At 37.2% G+C, this 23527-nt stretch overlaps 1 long non-coding RNA gene across 2 annotated transcripts in view; it reads left to right on the top strand.

The window, feature by feature from the left end:
* The window catches only part of LOC145674922 (uncharacterized), a 32945-nt gene extending 9987 nt beyond the window's left edge, over positions 1-22958 (top strand). The window contains exons 1-4 of one of the 2 annotated variants that reach the window (XR_014129075.1): positions 1016-2204; positions 4582-4756; positions 19500-19635; positions 22171-22958. This is a non-coding gene — a long non-coding RNA (uncharacterized LOC145674922). Of the gene's footprint in view, positions 1-1015; positions 2205-4581; positions 4757-19499; positions 19636-22170 lie in introns of those variants that run through there. The other variant, XR_014129074.1, reaches the window with a different exon arrangement.
* Positions 22959-23527: the final 569 nt, after the last annotated feature.

Below are 23527 nucleotides of genomic sequence, written 5' to 3'. Positions count from 1 at the left end.
AAGAGACTATTAGCTTACATTATCATTAATGCTTTACATATTAACCTTGGCTTATGCAGAGTACTTGTTTATATAGGAAGGCCACTGAATCCTTCTTGTAATTGTTCATTATATATACTTTTTTACCGGGGCTGACCACACATCAATTTTAAGAAAGGTATAGTGATTGATGGAACCTGCGAAGGTTACCAGTAATGAGGCTATCTGAAAATGAGAGTCGAATAAGAAAAATGTTTTTCATTCAGATGTCCTGAGTGTGCTGTCCACACATCATCAGAGTCTAGGTATAGATACCTGTTTGAATAATGTATGTGATTGTATTAATATCACAATAAGATTAAGAATCAATTGTGGTACCATGAGCAAATTAGACCGGAAGCCTGGAAATAAGTGTATGTGCGCTGACCACACACTACTATTAGGATGCCTCTTGTGTTTGATCTGTGACTGTGGGTGAAGATCAAGATAACGTCATGGTAAAACAAGTTCTTCACAAATTGATTGATGTACCTAACTCGGTTTGTTTCTTCGTGAGTGGAATGATAATGAGGGAGGAAAGTGGATTATTAAATATACTTTTCATTTACTGCAGTGATTAATGGGCGATGAGTCATATGGTGATTAAATTCAAGGTACTTTACAAGATGGACAATACCTTGTTTGCTATTAAAACGTCAGAACATACATTACTTTATTGACATACATTTGCCGTATATTTTATTTTCAGATGTAGTCAGGTCGAGGAATAGAGTGTTGAAAGGAAGTTTGAATTGAGTCAGTGCGACGGAAGTTAGCTAATTATACAGCTTGGTATAATGATATGTGGCTTGTAAATTATCAGCTCAGCTGACGCATGTTCGGAGAGAGGGGGAAAAAGGGGCTTTTGCATCGCAACTGAGAGAACACATCTAGTATACTGTTACAGATGCCGGCTTCAGACCAGGGACATCTTAACATTGTCAGATAAGTATATTTGTATTTATTTTTAAGTTAAAAGATAGGAGTGGTCAGTCGTTTGGATTTCTATGCATGAGTACAAAAAGTTTGTTGTATACGGTCTTTTATACCTTGAAATGTTAATATTATCTACCCTTTTTTTAAATTGAATTTTAACAAAGATAAAACTTAACAAGTTGATGCAATGAAGTAACTTCGTGAACCACAGGACTATTAAACAGATCTTAGATTCAACAAGATTTAGTTAAATTTAATTATACCTTTACAACTACACCAGTTAGGAGAATTAGTTCCAAAGTATCATCAAAATTTATGGTAATGGATTGAACTGAAAATTTAAAATATCTCAAGCAAACTGATATAAATTTTATACAAGTAAAATTTCATTATTGAAATTCATTTCTAGTTTTACGCTTTATTACACCTTGTGTACCCATAGTGTTCAAGATAAGACTTATCTCACAATAGGGCAATCCAGCACCTGAGAAATGCTCAGTTAACGTGCCTATTTTTTTACATTTGATTTTCCTTGTTTTTTAGAGAGTGTCTCACTAGATCCTTGATGATACGTTGTCTCAGTTGTTATAATAATATTGAATTAATATTGTAGGGTTTTGAGCTCGATAAAGTTAATTATTGACAAATGAGGCCCTCAGAGGAGGCAGTCTTATCTTGTGCACATTGCGATTTGTTCATTATATTTGCAACCTTTTGTAGGTAGCTTAGTTAGAATAACAAAGGAAAATATCAAATTTCTTTGTCGAAGTAAATTGATAATCAAGTGATTAAAAATTAATAACTTTGAACAAATATATAAAAAGGAAAATGAATACTCAGTTATCTCCAATGCGCAGGTCCTTTCACTTCTCTCACCTGGGCACTGCTGTCAGGCCTCTGAAAGAAAAGGTCTGAAACGAAAAATTCTCACACACAAAAATAGTATTATAGATTGAATCCGGGGACTTGAATATGTTCGTAGTGTCCCGTCTACTTATTAGTCGAAATTTAAAGAACTTGGTAGTTAAAACGTTACTGAATTCAAGTAGTAGTTACATTGTATCTGATTCTGCACTATGCTAATTAGTAAGTATGATAACAAATGAGTTTAAATAAGTTCTTAATTTTGTGGTTCATATTTTTCAGCTTGTTGGGGTATACGTATCATCCTTTGCTCGAAGAACGCACAGGAAAGAGAAGGAAAGATTTTATGTTTCCAGAGACAATGATCGGAGGTTTCCTGTTACGGGGTAAGTACTATCTCCCTGAATTGTTAGTGTATTATTTTTGAAGCGTGCGTTTTCAATTTCTTCACGTCAAGTTACCAATTCGTTATACTAGTGAGTGTTAACATAGTTTAGTGCTGAACTCGAGTGCAACGAAATCGCAGTTCGTATCCTGGGAGTATCCCATACCGTTTTTTTTTATTATTGCTGAATTAAGTGAAAACCACAACGAAAGATAGTGATCAAAGTTACTGTGCAATACCTGTGTGCGTTTTGCAATACCTGTGAATTTAGTAAGTGTTTCCTTAAGGAAAAACGAAAACAAAAACGGTGTTTTGTGCGCGTCACTCATACAGAAAGTGCGTGAGTCGGGGTTCGATCTCTGACTTATCTGTTTCCTTTCAAAGTTAGATACAATTGCGTAAATGCCAATAATCACCAGAAAGTGATGTCATTTTAACAACGATATTAATGTTGACAAACATTCCGGGTCTCGAACTCGGGACCCCTAGTGTAGATAGTGATGATATGTGGTAAACTAAGTGTCTATTGAAAGTATTTGATTCTAACCTACTTTCACATAACCAATTCGAATATAAACTTGAGCTCGTGAGGAGCGATAATTAAGATATAGAATAAAAAATGATCCATCGGGGGATCGAACTAGTGGTCGCTAAGAACCAATTGCTTAACAGAGACTACGGTGTATCCCAATCGTGATAATCTGTTTGGCAACATTAATAACATGTTTCGTTTCGTTGTAGTTTCGTTCCCCTGTTTTTAATTATTTCTATATTCCTGATATAAAATGCTAGTGTGTTCTTCGATGTTGACGCTACGCGTCACATCATTCTGAGTTCTTGTTAGCAGCTGGATTCACTTCCGTCACCTGATAAGAGTTGATTTCCTTTTTAGTTTTAACGCTGAATGAAAGACGGGTTTTGAGGAAGTATCCGCGATCAATTTAAAAAAAAAAATCATTAAGCAAAACGATATTCGATTAACTTTAAGTTGTAAAGAGTACTACTTTTGTTTATTTTGACTTATAACTCATTTCACTTGGATGGATATTTAACGTCAAGTTCTTATATTTATATCCTAAAATTCGTGTGCGCCGTGCGCTGTTGTGATGCAGTGTTTTCCATCTAATAACCAGGGCCGCTTATGGAGGGGGCCACCAAACTTTGAAAGTCTCCTGACTTGTAGTTTTAAATCTTTTGACGGGTATAATCATAAGTGTTATTCTGACTCAAATTAAGATACTTTATACCAGATTCATTAAAAAAAACAAGTTGACAGAGCTCGAGTGTCCTTAATATGTGTCATGTAAAGTATGAAGGATTCTATTATTCGAGTATTGATTTTCATTACGACCTCCTGATGTACACATAATGATTCTCTTCCAATGTTTTATTATTATTATTATTATTATTATTATTATTATTATTATTATTATTATTATTATTTTAATGTACCACTGATAGCGTGATTTAATACCTTTCTGCGTTGTATTATCAGCGTTGTCTGCCTTTTAATTCAAACAAAGCTAAGATTTTAACTTGTATGAAGGCAGTTACACAGGGATGATCGAAAAACACGAGTATAGTGGTGTAGTGGTAGGACAACATCTGGGAAGTTACTATAGTCCACAACGATGTCATTTTTGTAACCGTTACCTTACATGACATGGCGATAGTATTATAATCAAGTTAGTTACAATAAGCGGGTTCTAGCCCATTACCCAGTGATGGGAGGACAGAAAAAAATGAAGGGGGCTCGATCTACCCCCAATATTCTTACGAAATACATACGGTAGCCTTAACACTAACTTAAGTTTATGATGAAATAATGATGAAATAGAGTTTTTTTAAATGAATGGCCGTTACATATATCATTGTAAATGTATACCTTATGCTAGTACATTGCCGTGGTTTGCCAATAGATTGGCCCTCGCTTAGAGATTGGCCACTTTTACAGCAGCATAAGGTCACTTGTGTTCACCCAGAAGGGGCCGCAGAACATTTTCACTCATATCTATGGATACGAAGTCCACAGCAGCAGCAGAAAACAACATGTCAGAGACTAAGGCGTATTTCTCCTTATTTCGTTTTCTATTTTATTTTATTTTTTTAAAATTAACCAATATGCTTTCCGCCCGAACTACGCGGAAAAAAAATAAAATAAAAAATAATAACAGCTCAATGAAAAACAAACGGGGAGGCATTGTGTGGAGTAGCCTTACGTAAATATCTGGTGGGGGGAATTACGCTCCTTTTTTTACAGGTAGATAACCCGGATTAAAAGAAAACGACACATAAACATTGCGTTCATCATAAGTAGGCATAAGTTTGTAACGGAGCAACCAAAAACAGGCAATATTGACTTTGCTTTAATTTTCCAGGTTAATGCTTTCCCAGATACGAAGAGGAAGAGCGGCGAGTTTCTTGAGAGAAAGAAGTAAAATAATCAGACGTCGGCAACGGACGGATCTCTATAATATGACTGAGGAGTTTGCAGCTGCAACGTCGTATACTTAAAGTCGGATTTGAGTATACATCATACAGGGATCTACGCATGTATGTATAAATGGTCGGATCAGTAATAATAATTTCTCTTTTCAGCTATGTCAACATTTGTTTCCTATAGGTTCTCTGTGTTTGGCAGCATATTGGGAGTTGTATAGGAGAAGAAGAAGGGTAACTCATTCGTGGCCGGCCACATTCATACAAAGAACAAAAGAATATATTCATCCCAATATGTTGGCAAAATATTCATTTAGGTATCAACTCGACATAACCTTTTCTGTGACGCGTCTACTTTTCCTTGGTATGGTAGTTATGGTAGGGCCCTGATTCTAAAAATGACTTATTTGCTCCTCAGAACAATTTTAGCGCCGCCGACTAAGATGAGTGCCTATTATCCATAATAGGCCATGGGTATCTAATGCCTTTTACAGCATCGAAGGGTTAGGGGGAATGGATCCCAGGAAGTAACTTTTTTTGTTTCTAACTGTTGAAGAGTATACGAAATAGTTATTGTTGTTCACAATTTCACAACGTATACCTTTAGGCTTTATCTATAGCCCTGTATTCACGTGTTCCGGTATGCCAGAGGTCATGTTTGACTACGTGTACTCCACTTTTTAGAGGTCTATACGATATATGAGACATTCGACACACTCACTAATTAATATACGCCAAGTTTTTCCTCTTTTTTTATAAGTTCGTCTTAAATTGAGGCGGCGAGGCCTAATGGTCAACTTATACGTTACGCTTAACATTCATCGTCCTCACTATCGCTAGAAACTTACAGCTCGTGTGAGTTGTCTCGGGGGAAATACTTCTTTAACCTTTCAATAGTTACAATCTGAGTGTGGTTAGGGTTTGCTACTAATTCAATTTTACAGGCATTTGTGGGAGAAATACTCCTTAGGTAATACGGTCCCATAAACTTGGGTGTCAACTTAGGAGAAATATCCTTCTTAGGTAGATAATCTCTACACAATACTAAGTCACCAACTTTTAGCTTTATAGGTTGTCTAGTGCGATCGACTGGTAATTTAGTCTGCTGCTGTGCATGCGTCATAGCCTGCTGTGCTAACTTACGGATTATCTTTAGTTGTTTTTGATGTTCCTGTATTTTAGTAAATTGATACTGGGTGTCCAACTGAGTGGGAAATCTTGCCTTTTGACCAAAGACAATCTCATATGGGGAGTATTTCCTAATAGGGGAGGTTGATATATTATAAGCATATGCACACAATCGGACATATTCCGCCCACTTAGTAGACTGTTTAGCTGTGTACTTAGTTAGAAAATTTGCAATGACAGAGTTAAATTGCTCACACAGCCCGTTTGTTGACGGTTTGAATGCTGCGGTTCGAACATGTTTAATGTCAAATAAGTCATTTAGTTCGGCCATTATCGCTGAGAGAAAATTCGTTCCTCTATCCGTCAATACCTCTTTAGGGGGGCCAAAACGCGTGAATAACTCGTCCAACATGGCTCTAGCCACTGTCGGAGCTTTCATATTTCGTAGCGGTACTAATATCGCGAAATGGCTAAGATATTCTATCAAAACCAGGATATAGCTGTAGCCTGCGCTACTATGTAGCGGGCCAAAAATATCCAAACTCCAACGGGAGAATAGTTCCTCTTTTACAGGTAAAGGGTGAAGAAAACCTTGTTTCTTTCTCGAGGGATGTTCACCCTCTGACATTCGTCACACGAGCGCACGTATTCCTTAACTATTTTCCCCATGTTAGGAAAGTAGTAACGTTCGTTCACTTTAGAGTAAGTGCGAGAAAATCCCGTATGGCCTCCACACAGCGGAGACGAATGGGCTTCTTGTAATATATCGGGGATAGCCTTTTCCGGTATCACTAGTTTCTTATCTTTGTTCATGACTCGGTAGAGAACATCGTCAACTACCACATAGGGTTTTAGAGCACGATCAGTAGGGTTATCTGTCTTCTTTTATATTAATTCTCTAATTTCATCGTCCTCATTTTGCATTGTTTTGATATCTATTTTGGGACATAACACTAGGTTGCACACGTCTGCACAATCTTCTTCTTGACCAAATTTTGAGGGTAACTCATCGTTTAGCGGACATCTTGACAGAAAATCGGCGGTCACGTTATTGCGGCCTTTGACGTGTTCGATTGTAAATTGATAAGGTTGCAAACGGATGGCCCAACGCCAGAAACGAGAATTTAGCATCTTATTATTTCTGAGGTAACATATGCCGTAAGCATCGGTCCGCACAATAAAGGGCCAATAGAAAGTGGAAATGCAAAATCGTCTTAGTAACTCCTAGCGCTTCAAGCTCAACCGTGGAGTAGTTGAGCTCCGCTGGAGACAAAGATTTCAAAAAATAGGCTATTGGGTGTTCTTTGTTATCTTCTTTAATCTATGCAACGTATCCACCTATTCCGTATCGACAGGCATCCGAATAGACTATGGCGTCCTGATTTGGGTCAATGTGTGCAAGGACTGGGGCAGATATAAGACAAGATTTCAAGGTATCCCATGCTTGTTTCTCGGTTTCTCCAAACTCGAATTTGGCGTTCTTTTTAGTCAATGAAATGAGTGGTTTTGCAATAGAAGAAAACCCTTGGACAAAAGCTCTGTAAAATGAACAAAGTCCGATAAAACTACGTATTTCTTTGACTTTGGTGGGGTATGGTACCTTTGATATAGCTTCCGTTTTTGCGGGATCTACACAAATTCCTCGTCTACCGACGATGTGACCAAGCACAGAGGCTTCTTCGTAACCAAAGTAACATTTCTTAGGGTTGAGTTTTAAGTTGGCCTCCCGGAGTCGAGATAAAATAATTCTCGTTCTTTCTATTAAAGCTGGGAAGGAAAGACTAGTGCAAACCAAATCGTCTAAATAACAGATTACATACTTCCACATAATGTCCCCAAATATAACATTCATCATATTTTGAAAAAGGGCAGGGGCCATGCTTAGACCGAATGGTAGTCTCAAAAATTCGAATTTTCCCCGGCTGCAGATGAATGCAGTCTTCTCTATATCACACGGACGGATTAATAATTGATGGTATCCATTTTGCATGTCCAAAGTATTTATGTATTTGGTACCATTTAGAAACGCTAGTACTTCATCTATGCGCGGCTCTGGCGTATAATTAGGCCTTAATATCAAATTTAGCCTTCTAAAGTCCACGCATATGCGCGGGGAGCCATCTTTTTAGGTACTATCACAATTGGTGCCGAATATGGGCTCTTACTTTCCCGGATAATATTGCTGTCTAACATTCTCTGGATCTCTTCCGCGACTATCTCTCTCTGTTTTGGTGTTTCTCTATATGGGGGGTGTGAAACAGGTATATCTGTAATGACCTCTAAAGGGCACATAAATTTATCGGTCGCCGCAGTCAGACGAGATTTGTCCCAGGCTACAACATCCCTAAATTCCATCAATAAGTCCAGCAACTGGTTCTTTTCTTCTGGGTTTAAGTTTGGACCAATATTCAGTACTTGAGCTAATTCTTCCTTTGTTTGGGGGACTTTCTGGGGTTGTCCAGGGACTTCCACGTCGTCTGTTTTTGCTTTGTTAGTAAGGTGTATGATCTGATTAACGGCCTGTACGTCATTGTCCGTTTCGTCATTTAAGGACTCGACCTGGGGAACAAGTTTCCCTAAATAAAGGTTTTTAGACAAAGATCTGGTTCGATCTGAACTATTAAAAATAGTCAGAGTAATATTTCCATGGTCAGTAAAAACTGGACCTCTTGGGATCAAACAGGAGTGCCAATGTCGAATTCCTTTGGACGGTAAGAATTCCCAAATATGCACGTTCCCGGTTGGTGCGGTAATTTCTATGTCATACGAAGCCTTGGACGGCACGCGCACATTTGCTGGAAGGTGCACTTTATAGGTAGTGTCCGGATAGATATCAAAAATTTCGTCGCTTAACCCCAAGGGGTTTGGCACGACCTTTTTCTTACTATGATCCTGAGCCGAACTCTCTAGGTCAGGGAGAGTTGCTGGGTCATTTACACTTCCTTGCGTTGTCAATCGTTTTTCTAATGTTTCTAACTGTCCTCTATTTGATTGTTCGTCTACAGGCTCATAAGGCGCCTGTGAGGTCAGGGGTGACTTTACAGAGTGTTGGTTCTTTTTGCTATATTTTGTCGCATAAAACGCTTTCTTTTTCTTTCTTGGAATAATTTCTGTACCCGAACATTCTGTAGAACTAGCTACCAAAGTTCCACTAGGGCCTGGTTGAGGGTCAAAACTGCATAGATTCTTTTCCTCTTTTTCTAAGTCAGGCGTATTGGTAAGTTCCAGCTCAGGAGCACTGGAAGATACCTTACTTTTCTTAGTTCGTTTACGTCTAGCCTTTTTACTCCTATTGACTTTTCCATTCGTTTTATTCGTAGGCGCCGAGGAAAATATTGTAGTTTCCCTGGAACACACGAATACTCGAGATGTAATTTCTTTAGCAGGGAGTTTTTTGTCTTTTATCAGCCACACTAGCAACGGAAATTATGGGATTTCTGGTGACCAACTTTGGAGACGGATCCTTACTTCTAAGTGGGAGGTTCCGTTTCCTATAAGTTGGTTTGTTTCTATGATGGGGGATAGAGAAACCTGTTTGTCTAGCATTATCGTTCTGTATTGATTGGGAATCGCTAAACGATCTTTTTCCTACCGATGGAGGGTATCGTTCAACATGTTTTAAGTCTAAGGTATGAATCACACCTTGACGATGCCCATATGTACCTTTTGGGATTGTGAACCATGAATCTTCAAAATGATTCCCGTCTTTATCTGCTAGCTCCAAGTCTTTGGAATGGATGGTTGTGACATACTTGTGCAAAAAATCTATCCCTAAAATAACGTCAGAGGCGAAAAACTGTGGGACAACTATAGCTACGTCTAGAAACCTTCGTTTCGTTGTTTTCAAGTGATCCTTGAAACAACACGCTATTCTCACCACAGGAATGTAATCTGTGGGCTGGGCACCTACGCCACGAAGCTTTACATAACCCTTCAGTCTTTCAGTTAGTGGGAATCTTGGGGGTAAGAGGGTTTTCGAAGCCAGCGAAATTTCTGAGCCTGTGTCTATAAGACCTTGCGCCCAGCGGTCTCCTATTTTTATCTTGACTGTACAAAGCTGCGCCTGCCCATGGTCAAGGCCATAGGCATTTTGGTGAGTGTTCCGATACAATTTGTATCCCGGTTCTGCTACTACTTCGTCTGAGTAATAAGAGCTAATGCGTACAAATCCAGGTTGGTGTTGTTCTTTAATGCTTGACCAGTCCGAGCGGTCATTTTCCCATATTACGTCATAACTAATTCTCTGACTTACTAATCTTTGTGCTGTGTGAAATTTTCTCAGATATTATAGGCACTGTTCGAGATTATCACAATCATCCACTTCAAGAATCAGCTTATTTAGGATGTCAGGTAACAAACTTATTCTAAGTTTACTCATCAATTCACTTTCATTTACCCAACCTCGTAAGAATTTCAAATCCTTTATTAACTTATAAATGAACGCTAAAGTACTTTCATTGGGGTGTTGTTTTCTTGTATCAACGTCGTATTCTAATCTGGCAGTATACTCAATACTAGGAAATGCCTTTTTAAGTTTTTCCTTTATCTCGTTATAGCTTAAAGGTAAAATGTTCGCTATGTCTACTAAATAGAAGGAGAAAGCTTCCCCTTTCAGACAATACGGAAGGTAATTTACTATCTCTAGGGTTGACCATTCGTATATGCTAGCCACTAATTCATATTCTTGCAGGAAAAGTTCCACACACTCATGTTTATTACCAGAGAAGGAGGGAATTTCAACATTTGGATAGATCTTGAATGCTTGTGGTTTAGCACCAATAGTAGAATTTTGAGTGTCACCCTCGGGAGGAGGGTTGCTAACTTGGTCTGTCCTAACTGTATCTGTAAATTTAGGTTTCTCAAAACTATATGGTAAAGATGGCTCGGTAACCGGACTAGTTTTAATTTCTTGCTCAGATTTTAAATTTATATGAGGCTTATCCTCAGGATTCAATTTTAAAGAGAACGAAAAATTTGATTTTTTCTTGTCAGAGGTCTTATCTTCACTTGATGAATGTGAAATTTTGCGTACTCAAATATTCTACCAATATTTTCGATTATTCTACTCTCCGACCAGGAATCGTTGTCTTCTTCTTTTTCTTCAATTTGCTTCTGGTGGTCGGAGCAAACTGAGGGAAAAGCATCATCACTTTTCTTCTCTTCGTCTAACCCCCTCTCAATTGGAGCAGGGGCGACGAGGTCATTTCTCTGGTCAGCGTCCTCTGCGGGAGGGTCTTGGTTCGCTGCTCGGGGAGTAGAAACCGTGGGAGGATCCCAATGGTCATATCGGAGTTCTTCTTCGGAGTTCCATGTAGGTTTTGACTCATCCTCTAGGGATGACGCAGGAGGAGACTCCGGGTTGTCGTCTTGTATTTGCGCTATTTCTTCGTTTTGTAATTTCTGTAGTTCGTATCCCAACCAATCGTCTTTCAACGATTCACCCCCATCTGAATCTGAACTACTAATATCTCCGTTCGACCACTTAACTTTAGTAACTACACTGAGTATGTTATCTATACTGTCCAAATATTGCAGTTTCTCTTAAAGGGGAAGGCTATCTTCTAACATGACAGGGTTGATCTGGGTAGCTGTTGTCCGAATAACCTTAAGTTCACGATCTGTGTCAATCCTGATCATTTTAGGAAACTTATATTCGGTCTGAACGCTAAGATCTTTCTTGTGAAAATCGTCGGTCTGTATTTCCATATCAAAATTTCCAACTACATTTTCCTCAGGTAATAAATCTTCAAAGGGGGCTGAGGGGTCGGCTTGAAATAGAATACCTAATTTCTCTTCGTCGTCACCTTGGCGACGAACAACTGTGACCTGTACTTTCTTGTTTCGTAGCTGTTTAGTTAAAGGTCGAATTAAGTTTCCTACTGCCGGGGACAGTTCCGTTTCTAATGAATGCCTAATCTGGTCTATTAACGCTTCATCGTTAGGTTGTGTCAGAGAGCGCGATTCATTTTCATTATTCTCGACAGGGCTCTCAATTTTCGTTTCCCTTGTTTCGGTTCCTACATTTGCATAAATTGGCTCTTTATTCGTTGAAGTCTGGGCTTCGATACCAATATTTTCATAAATTGGTTCTTTACTCGTTGAGAATCGTGATTCAGTATTTAAGTTAGCATACATAGTTCTAGGACCGATCTCAGCATAAACTGTTTCATCACTACTACCAGCATAAAAGGATTGAAAGGTCGGTCTTTGCATTTCTAACGGCGTTGTAGGATCTGACAGTTCGTATTTTATAGGAAAATATAGCGCTACTGGGCTATCTGGTTCTTTTGATACACCAATATCTTTATTTTCTGCACTTAACACTAAGTTACTTAATCTATTTTCCTTATCAGCTAACTTATTATCATCTAAGGATCTTTGGTTCGAGGGGACATCAGGTATTACACCTGCTGTTGTTTCTATCTCAAGTGTTGCTTGGGGCATTCCTGACCTGCAGTTATTAGCTCTGCAATTTCTAGTTCATCTTTTAAATTTACTTCATTCACTAGAGTTTTTGGATCTACCCCCGGTGGGGTCTCGTCAGTATCTGAATTTACATATATCGTTCTGGGAGCTGGTATTGGTTTATCACTTGAACCAGCACTTTGTATTTCTATATCATTTCTAGTCGGGATAGGGCTAGACGCGGCAAGCGGCGTTAGATCGTAACCACTCGCCGGAGCGTCAGGAGTTTGCGGGCTAGCGGTCGTTGGTTCAAGATATCTGGGCTGACTCCACATATCCAAGTATCTCGGTAATGGATTCTTTTTCCAACGGCCAAATTGAGGAGGAGAATGCCAATGAACTTTTATTTTATTGCATTCAATACAATAATAATTATTCCACCGATCCAAAATATAACGGTGCTTGCCCGTGGGTGTCTTAGGACAATGGGATTGCCCTAAATCTAATAGCTTTTCTTTTATTTTCTGCGCGAAACTCATTTTTGATGAATAATTCTGTTTTGCAAGTCAGTGGCCTCTTAAACCAGGGCAGTGGGTAATCAATCTATTTCCTCTGATATAATAGGAATTCAATCACTGATAGCTACTTCCCTCGGAAATGCTACGTCAAATTTTTACATATTAAGATACTTATTATTATTTCAATATCTTTATTTAGCTTCCTTTGAACTTGAATACTCAACTTCCCTTTCTTTATAAATTTGGCTTTACTTTTTAGGACGGGAAACGGAAAGTGACTAGACAGCTGTTTATAACAGATAATGTTTATTTGTTCACTTATGATGAGTTTACTTTTTACTTCTATTCTTTAACTTGTTTTCTTTTTTTAAACAAAACATCATTTTTTAAACTATTTTTTTAAAAGCACACAAGGGGGATTACGAACATCCAACCATTGGATCATGTACCTGCGTTTTGATTTTTGGTGTTGCATTTGCATAAAGGAGAGTTTTAGGCAGTTATTTCCAGGCAGCCGTCGGGCATGCACCCTTAGTGCAGAGGGGCCCTGCTGGACCAAAAGAATAAGATACCTGTGACCCCCAAGCTTTGCATGGGAGAGGATTTTAGACACTTATCGCCGGACAGACCGTCGAACTTTCATCCCGTAAAACGGGAGGTTCTGTTGCCCAGAGATAAAAGTGACTGTGACCCCCACCAAAGCTAGCAGAAGCATAAGCAGATTTAGGGTTTTGCAAGTACATGAATCAAAAGCTGAATTCTGTCTTAACACTCGCGTCCCGATTTTTCATTTCCATCACTACACAAGAAAACGTCGTGAGGTAAACTGAGTCTTGCTCTGCGGAACCTAGCAACTATTCCGCTGACTTATAGCAACTTAAAGCGAGAGAAGTTGAGAATAAAAAAATTTTGTCGCTACTTCACTCCTTGTAAAACGCACTACTTAGAGCAGAAAAATTATACTTGTATACCAGAGTCATAAGCTGAGCACCGCCTAGGCCAAGTACGCCACTGAACTTTACTGACTTTACATAGTACTGATACACCACTTGACTAGTCAAAAGAAAAACTTCGCGTACACTGTACACTTTTATCTATCGAAAACTCTTCGATAAAAAAAATCACTCGCGATTTGCCCTAAAACGCAACTGAGATTTTTTGGTTCCCCTATAAAGTGAATGAGCACCAGAGATTTGTTTAGAGATTCAAGAACACACAGTTCGTTACCCGGCGAACACCGAACACCATAAAACTGTTATATGTTTTGTTGTGTTCTGAGGTTGGCATTACATGTGTGTACACTTTCTTTTGTGAAATCGTATTTGAGATCACTCCTCTACTCTCCACCCAGCATTACAAAGTTGGTTCTGAGTCCAACTCCCTTTAAGCCTCGGTATTGAAACGTCTTTGGCCTACTGGTTCGAAGATGATGAGAAAGTGCACTAAAAGTCTCAATAATGGGGGGAGACTCGTATTTCAGTGGTAGAGCTTGTACTGGAAATCGAAACCCAGGTAACATATGAAGACTGTGAGCTGAATCTAGATAGGGAGGGATAGCTTGACTAAATTAAAGAGACCATTCCATTTTACATTTTATTTATAAGAATAAAAAAAATTAAAATGCGAATACAGATGTATTTCACAAATCGGTTACTTGGAATTACAACTTGAAATTCTTACTACATCACGTATCTGGGCACAACCCCTTCGTAACCAAAGGGATGCTAGAAGGTTTTTATGCTAAACCGCGATTTATTGAGAATAGTGAAATTGAAACTTCGTACATCGCAACTTGCATTGGCCCAAGAGGTAAAGTGTTAATTCTCGAAGAGGGAATTTGGTCTCGATTTGAAAAAATTCATATTTGTCACTAAACACTCTCAAGGTGCTCATCTCGAGTTGAGGGGGGAACTTAGAAAAAATAATCACATACCTGATTTTATGCAGAGCGTCCCTAACAAGAGCGAAGTACACTGGTGGTAGGCAGGCCGCAGAATCACCCGAGCCGGTGAACAGGCCTCGCTTATATAGGCGCTTCGTCCCACGCATTTCTGCCAGTTCTGACGTCGCTCGAAGCTACGTTACGAGCGTCGACGAGCTTGGAGAAGTTTCTTCACGCTCATGCTCAATAGTGGCTAAGACATCTAGTTTTTTTCTATGAGTTTTCCCTTTCACGCCGGGGTTGAACTTTCTATTTTACATTTACTTTTACATTTTTATTTCACGCATAGCTCCAAATACATAATGTTTTTCATGTACTTATCGCTTGCGTGGTATTACCTAAATTTCCGTCCGGGACCCGGCGCTGTGATCTGAGTAAATCAAAGCCAGGGTCATACCACTATTACATGCGTGTGGGTTGGTGTCAATGAGGCATCAGGCTGCTAATACAATCAGAGCCTCAACTGACTCCGTTCTCCCTTTCTCTCTTTTCCTTGCTGCACACACAATTTGAAAAGCGCGGGCGTCTCGCCCCATAATTTGAGTCCGGCTTAGGACTTCGAGATATAACTGTGTAACACAACTCACTGCTAACTTCACTAACTCTTGTGTGTGAATAAAAAAAATTAGCATATTTTAATACTAATTGGGAAAATCCATTGTTAAAGCAAGTGCTCCCTGCAGCGGGCGGCTATGGTTGCAGAATACAGTTTTAGTGTTATTGATACTTCGTAAGTGAAACCCTCATTTAGTTGGGTGAGAAATCTAGAATACGATAGTGCTATGATAAAGAAAATAGTAAGTTTTTATTTTTTAGGTATGTTTTGTATTTGTAACCTGTTCTTCTTTCCGAAAGTATATTCTCCTTTAGAACAACTTAACTCTTTGCATCACAAGTGCAGATGTACAACTCTTATGTAAATCAGGTGCAAATATATATGTATTGAAAATTGAAAGTAAAGATTACCATGAAAAAAAGCAATGATAAAACGACAGTGCGAAAAATACGAACCAACCAGTGCTAGATAGCCAATGAAAAGCACGAATATTATTAACAGAGTGAGCACAAGGGCGTAGCAGGATGAGCTTGGTGTGCTTCCGTATGGAGCGGGCATGTCAGCGACGGTGGATATGCACGTAACCGAGGGTAGTGTAAAAATTTTATATCCCATACATCTTTGCCTTACATCTAATATAGCTTTACTTCACTCCTGTGGTTCTGCATCATCACTTTACATAATGCCTTGAGTTCATAATAGCTTCCTTACGGAGTACTATGCATTACGTATTACGTATTTCTACCTATGATAAATATAATAGATATAAGATTCCGATATGTAGTTACATGTAGATTGCTATTGCAAAATGAATCAACATATAAATAACATAAATAATGGTTTGCGCCTTCCATTTCAACTCAGCAAAAAAAAAAAAAAAAAAAAAAAACAGTACCATCACCATCTCAGATATTGTTGAAACTTTTTATTAATACCAACTAGACATGTTTTTTAAATGACCCCTATTTTTTGTTGCCGGAAAAGATTTTCCCGCCTAGTAATGGGTCATCAAAACGGGAAGTACAATTTACGAATTTTAGAGGACGTGGAAAATGGTAAACTTCGTAGCCTCACCATTCAGCTATGGAGACAGATAGTTAAAATTCTTGTTGTGGTATGTACACTCATGACAAAAATTATTGTCGCATGTCTATAAATATGTTGTAGGAATATAATTTGATAACGAATTCGTCTGGTATTTCTTATAATGTAGTATGTGTATAATCGGGAAAGACGATGTATGTGGAAAATTTCATGTCAAAAGAGCAGTAAATAAGAACAATAAAATGAAAATAAAACTTTCTTGTCCATTTAAAACTTAGCAACATTTTGTTTTACTCATTCTAATTTTCGTGTTTGTAATTCTTTTCTTCTGAAATTTACTACGAGTATACATTTCCCGATTATACATGTAGTATCAGTATTAATAGTACCCTGCAAAATCATTATCAAATTATATTCTTACAAGAAGACAGTTATAGATATGCGACAATCATTTTGGACATGAGTGTACATAGGGATATAAATAACATATATTTTATTATAGTTTGGTTTGCGCATGCGTATCTTTTGGTACATAAATTAACAAATGACCGTAAGTTTATCTGAAAAGTCGAAGTTTATGCTTTCTTTCGAGCACTTCCGGTTCGAAGTTTAAAATTCTATTTTGCGGTTGGTAAGACCTAGTTACCCGCTTCTCGAAAAAAAAATGTATTGCTTGTGTGTGCATCCGTTTTGTCGCAAAAAAAAATCGAGAAACCGTTAAATTTTCAAAAATCACCTTTCTCGAAATCGCCATAATTTAAAATCCTGAAATGTCAAATTGTTCAACTTTACATGAATAATAAATACACCAAATAGCATTGTCGACCAATGCTTCATCAATGAACTACAGCCCCTTGAAGTTAACGAAGTTTCATTAAGTTCAGTATCACGGTTGGCAACACTGAAAAGAATGAAAGTGCAACAATTTGATGGTGTTTGTGGTTCACATTCATTAAATAAAGAATAAAAGTTTTTCTTGCCTCCCCCTACTCCGTTTTCTTAAACCGATGTAACCTGAGGTGAAAATTACGATTACGAAACAAATTTTAAACTTACTTAAAATGGTTTTCGGAAACAAAGTTTCACTGATTTTTTCCACTCTGAAGTAATTATTTGCTTGCTTAGTGTCTTCTTCGCTAATAGCACGTTACCATGGCAGATGCTCCAATAGGTGTTGGTGCACTCACAACTCGTAGCACGTTGTCACAAAACATTTATATTCTCTTCTCTTATTCTCTTCTGGAAACCTGTAACCTGTTGAAGAACCATGTGGAAACAAAGAAAAAAATGAAATGAAATATTGGAGTTTTACGTCCCACGTTTCTGCCGGTTAGGCTGAAGGAGACGGTGATTAGGAGAAATGAGTGAAATGGTGGAATGAAGAAAGTGGGAGGAAACGGGAGAACCCCGAAAAACCCACTATAAGGTGCTTGTCCACCACAAAGTCCACACGGCGCGAGCTGGGATCGAACCAAGGACCCCAAGCTCCGGAGGTGAACGCTCTACCACTGAGCCACCGCGCCTCCTGGAAACAAAGATCACTGCAATTTCATGTAATTTATGATGTATTGATAATATTTCTGCTATCCATCACTGGTTATCATATGTGCATGTAACAAAAGTTCATTTTTGCAGATTTCTTAAATCTACACTTTGAATTGGAGAAGCTCGATTTTCGGGAAAAGCATGAAGTTAGTCCATGGTGACCCGTTACTGCCATAAAAGCCAAAGATGACTTCGGTAAATACTAGTTACCGGTCGCACACTTTCTCACTTTTTTTTTTTTTTTTTTTCGAATTCGGTTTTTGGCAACAAGACGAGAGTAATACCCGGTGTTGGTACTTGCACTATACTCACGAATTTTTCTGCAGGTTTAATACTGTGAATCTGTTTTTCATTTTCCAGGGTTGCCACATTCTTATCCCCCCTCTCCCCAATACGTCGCAGAGACCCTTACCACGGCCAGTTTCACTGAAAAGCCACTGCTTTATCAGACCTGTCTGCATCTTGGACATCTGAAAGCAATTTTTAAAGTAGAATGCAGCACCATCAGAAATCACTGAAACGGTTTATTAAATTGTAGACACTTATTTTCACGTGTTCGAACCTTTTTCTATAACGTATATTATCGCTTTTCTTCGAGTATTTTTAGAATCTTATTCATGGCTATGAGTACGAGCCGAATCGTGTGTTTTGTCGTCGCTTATTACGGCAAAACTGTCAGTTGTTTCATAATAATATATCACTCCCGTAAAGAAGGACATTTGCTCGTTTCTCCAGTGATCATTCTGAACTTCCCTTTGCAGAATAACAGTCCTATTTAAGCGAAGTCCACATGCAGTAAAATAGAATTTGTATCTTGAAATTTTACACGATGCTTTGCGGAAACATTTTTTTACACTTTCATTGTTTTCATTGTTGCCAACTGTGATTTCAAAGTTAAAGAAAGTTTGCTAACTTAAAAAGGCTGTAGTTCATTCATGAAGCATTGGTTGAGAATGCTATTTGGTGTTTATTATTCATGTACAGTTGAACCATCTGACAAAATTTAAGAATTTTAAATTATGATGTTTTCGAGAAAATGACGATTTTTGAAAATTTGCCGATTTCTCGAGTTTTTTGCGATAAAACGGTTGCACACAGAAGCGATACTTTTTTTTTGGGGGGGAGCGGGTAACTAGGTCTTACCAACCTTGAAAACGGAATTTAAAATTCGAACCGGAAGTGCTCGAAAGAAAGCATAAACTTCGACTTTTCACATAAACTTACGTTCATTTGTTAATTTATGTACAAAAAGATACGCATACGCAAACCAAACTATAATAAAATATAATTTATTCATTTCCCTATGTGCATACCACAACAAGAATTATAACTCTACATGTCTCCATTGCTGAATTGTGAGGCTCCGAATTTGACCATTTTCCACGTTTTCTACAATTCATGAATTGTACTCCCCGTCCTTGATGGCCCATTACTTGGTGGGATTTTTTTTTCCGAAAAAAAAATACGGGTCCCTTAAAAACATGTCTAGTTCCTATTTAAAAAAAGTTTGAACAATATCTGAGATGGTGATGGTACAATTTTATTATTTATTTATTTATTTATTTTTGCCTCAATTGAAATCGAAGGCACCAGATATCTAATTTAAGTTAAAAACAATGTACGTTTGTCATTAATTTTTAGTTACTATAAAGATGTGACTTAAAATTTGTAAAATACTGTACATATTTTAATTTTTTGCATTTTCTTTTTCTATAATAGTTTAAAACACATGGTACAAAACATAAGAAATGTTTATTAAGTACTGTCCTGTTCCGGGAGATCAGAAAAGATGAATACGAGCTGGTTTTGGAAAGAAAATGGTGTTCTTTATGCTATGTATTGGGTAGTTCAGGAAGTGAGTATTTATTGAATGTTTTATTATTATTATTCGATATGCCCATTAAACCATATAGTTGAGACTCTATTGTATTGATAGAAAGTTGAGACACTATAATATTAATAAATTTTCATAGAAATAGGCACTAACTATACATTTAAATAGGAAGTGTGTCAAATAAAATTTACTGTAGGCAGCCAATGACACCCCAAAATAAACAAACTTCTGCTCTTTATAATATATCGAACGTAAAGAAACGACATCGGTTGATTTGGCGCTTTATTGATGCATTTCGAAGGAAAAAGGAGAAGCAGGACACGAGGCAATGCTTCGAGAAGACGATCCGCCCAAGAAAAGAACAAAACTCCCGAAGAGAGCTCACGTCGTGGTTCGGATTCCACGTTAATCAGTAGGTTCACGTTTTGTATAGCCTCGCTGTTCACGGGACGTTAAACTCAAATTCAACTGAACTGAAAGAAGAAAATAGATTCAAGCTGATGAAAGAATTCGCCGTACAGAATTTTGAAACTGTTGACATTGCAGAATAATGCTGGATTTGGCCCATAATTCCGTCATGGTATGTTAATGTCATGGTAATTGTAACATAAGACAAAGTAAATTATTCAATAGGTATATTAGATTTCACTGTTGTTTCCTTTCTAATTATCTGTATTGCAAATACGTAGTAATAAGCAGTAATGCAGTGTTATGAATTGCTATGAAGTTATGAATATCCTTTACGTTAGAGATATTGTAAAGATAACTTCACAGAAGTTTACTTTGGGGTGTTGTAGGATGCCTACAGCAAATTTTATTTTAGCCCAATATAGATTCATGCTGAAAAAATTTCTGCAGGTCATTGTCTCTGATTTTCCTGAAATTAGGATATATCATTCTAAAAACAAAATTATTAGTCCCATTTTTTTCTGCATTATACAAAAAAATATTAGTACTAAATTAAGCATTTGTTGCAACTGAGACTTTCAGTGACTGTTTGCCATGGCATTTTAAAGAAAATGTTAATCAAATTTAACCTTTCCGAACTTCTTAATTTTAGGTTGTGCAGTTATTTTTTGAGTTTTAGTGATATTAATGCCTATTTTTAAGGCTTTTAGTACGTAATCATCCGGTTTCTTTTTTTGAAGTAATATATATATATATATATATATATATATATATATATATATATATATATATATATATATATATATATATATATATATAAGTGAGCATAGTGAGAAGGACCACATATACTTCTACCTTATTAATTTATACAGTATGGCGCTAAATTCGGTATACAAAAGCAGAGGGGTGATCCTAAGAGTTAAAAAAAAATATCCAATAAACATAGGGCGAAAACTCCATCGTTTATGTGTTGTAGGCTGCTGAAATCATGAAAAAATGAACTTTAAAGGTTCATAGCTCCAAAACTTTGGGACCTACCTTGGTCCGGTCAAAACTTCACTTAGAACCTAGTGTGTTCCCTATCCAAAAATGCGTGTTTCAGAATCCTGAGGTGCTTCCACAACAATGTTTATAGAGGGAGTTTGACTACGGGCCTATGATATACTCTCCAACTACCTCCATAAAAATTGTTGCGTGAGTAACTTAGGATTCTAAAACATGTATTTTTGGATAGAGCACGTATTAGTTCCTAAGTGAAGTCTTGACCCGACTTTGGTAGGTCCCATAGTTTTGGAGCTATGGACCTTCAGAATTGATTTTTTCATGTTTTCGGCAGCCTATAACACGTGAACGATGGGCTTTTCGTCCTAAGTTTATTGGAACTTTTTTGTTTGTTTTACTCTCAGGAAACACTCCTCTGCTTTTGTACGACGAATTTAGCGCCATACAGTAGGTATCATTAAAAAAATGTAAATATTAAGCTAGGCTTAATCTGCACTTTTAAAAAAAGTTTATATCTCTATTACTTTAAGGCAGGCATGCATATAGCGGAGTTGGGATTTGGGCGCCAGAGTCCAGCGGACAAGCTCTGTGTCGGTTTTCTACATTATTTATTTACAAATACTGAACAAAAATTCAGAATAAATTAAATCTTTTAAAAGTTTTTTTTTTCTTTTTAACTCTTTTTAAAGCGAGCTTATCTTCGTTATCTTTTAAGTCGAAGCAGGAAATATAAACCACCGAACGATTTCTGTGTATGAACTCTGTCAAACTCGTAACCCAGCTGAGTTACTTTCGTTCCTTCGCTCAGTAATACTCATGCATCTACATTTTCCATTTTCATCCTAAGTTAAGTTTATTGTGTTCTGTAATATCATTATTTTAAGTTTGGATCATAGTTTCAATTCTATATCTACACTATAACTTTATTCAGCGTACCAAATTTGAGTGATAGTTATTAAGATATTTAGTATATAACTTCCAAAAGTATAGGAAACAATGTTTTAGTATTTTGGATAGCCTGAGGTAAGATAAAAAACCGCATAAAACGCTTCGTTTGACTTAACCTTGATTCTGAGATATCTTTCGTTTTTAAATTTTGCCACACATGCTACAAATAGTAATTTTACAACAATTGCTTTATTTTAGGAGTCCACTGTTTTTGGAGGCTATCAACCGAGATGATTTGAAGGTACGCCGCACACAGGTAACACATAGACGGTACCAAATTTGACCGTAAGTAAGGATGAATCCCAGAAAAAGGAAGAAAGTGTTGTGACTCACCTAGCATGTCAAAGTGTCTTCCTATGTGATGAACTATCATCAACCTCCCATCATTAGCGCGCGGCTTGCTCAATTTGCAGATTCGACAAAAAACGTTTTATATAGAGAGAGTTTGGCATAGAGACATTTAGTATAGGAAGCCCAAAATTCATAGCGTCAACATAACACCAATTTAAAAATATAGAGTGAAGATCTAATTAATTCTTATTGACTGTGATTTTTTTTTATTGGCGTAGCTCGCTTCGTGTGATGTGTATGGTACTCATTTAAGCTAATTTGCGTGCATATTATGCTCAGTTTTAATTTATTGCAGTTAAATCACACTTCAGATTCTAAAGTAATGTATAATATATCTACTTCGTATCGTTAAATATATTCTTAGATGAAGGTGACAGAGAACTTTTCAAGAAATAGTTTAATTTATTTTGTGTGTGTTGAGGGGAGGGGGACGTAAGTAAACGCATAATTCTGCTGCTTGGTTTTCGGTGATTGGTACAGTCATCTGAACTACAATACTAAGGTGTGGGAAAGAGTTTATAAGATGCAACTCTGTTCAAACTTTTCTTACAAAGTAAGTTTTTTTTAATGTTAAATAAAACTTGTTAAAATTGATACACTGATGAGGTGTATATACATTTCAAACTATTATAATGTACGGTATGCAATTAGTAGACTTAAATTAATATAGACTTTTTGTTTACTACAAATGTATACTTAATGTAAAATTTAATAAATTATTACTGTAATTATTCTCAATAAATCTACAGGATTTTATTTTATGTATTGTCTTTTAAAGGTTCATTCCTTTATTTGGCTTTCGGTTTGTTATGTAATCATGAGTAATGTAGGATGGTGGAATTTAGATCATTTTAAGAATAATTTCTCTATTATATACGATAACTCAAAGAAATAATCGATTCTATATCGCATTAAATATTTACATGATATAAAATAAGTTATTTTCCCCATTTATCATGTATAAATCTTACCACCAGTGGGGTTCTGTAGTATAGACACTATTGCCCAAGTACTTCACAAGTTCCGGTATAGTCAATGCGGTCTGGTTGCTTGAGCACTGACTTCAGGAGTGGTAGAATGAATGACTATTCGGAAACAGTGAGTAGCCTAGTGGTTAATGCATCGACACGGTAAGTTGAAGTTACAGGTTCAAATCTTAGTCCAGTCTTGCATTTTCTTTCCTTTTGTAATTATGTACTTTAGC

The sequence above is a fragment of the Thermobia domestica genome, chromosome 18 (assembly GCF_964235325.1).
Source record: "Thermobia domestica chromosome 18, izTheDome1.hap1.1, whole genome shotgun sequence".
NCBI classification, from domain to species: domain Eukaryota; kingdom Metazoa; phylum Arthropoda; class Insecta; order Zygentoma; family Lepismatidae; genus Thermobia; species Thermobia domestica.
The sequence above is the reverse complement of the archived record's forward strand: the minus strand, read 5'-3'. Positions and strand labels throughout refer to the sequence as shown.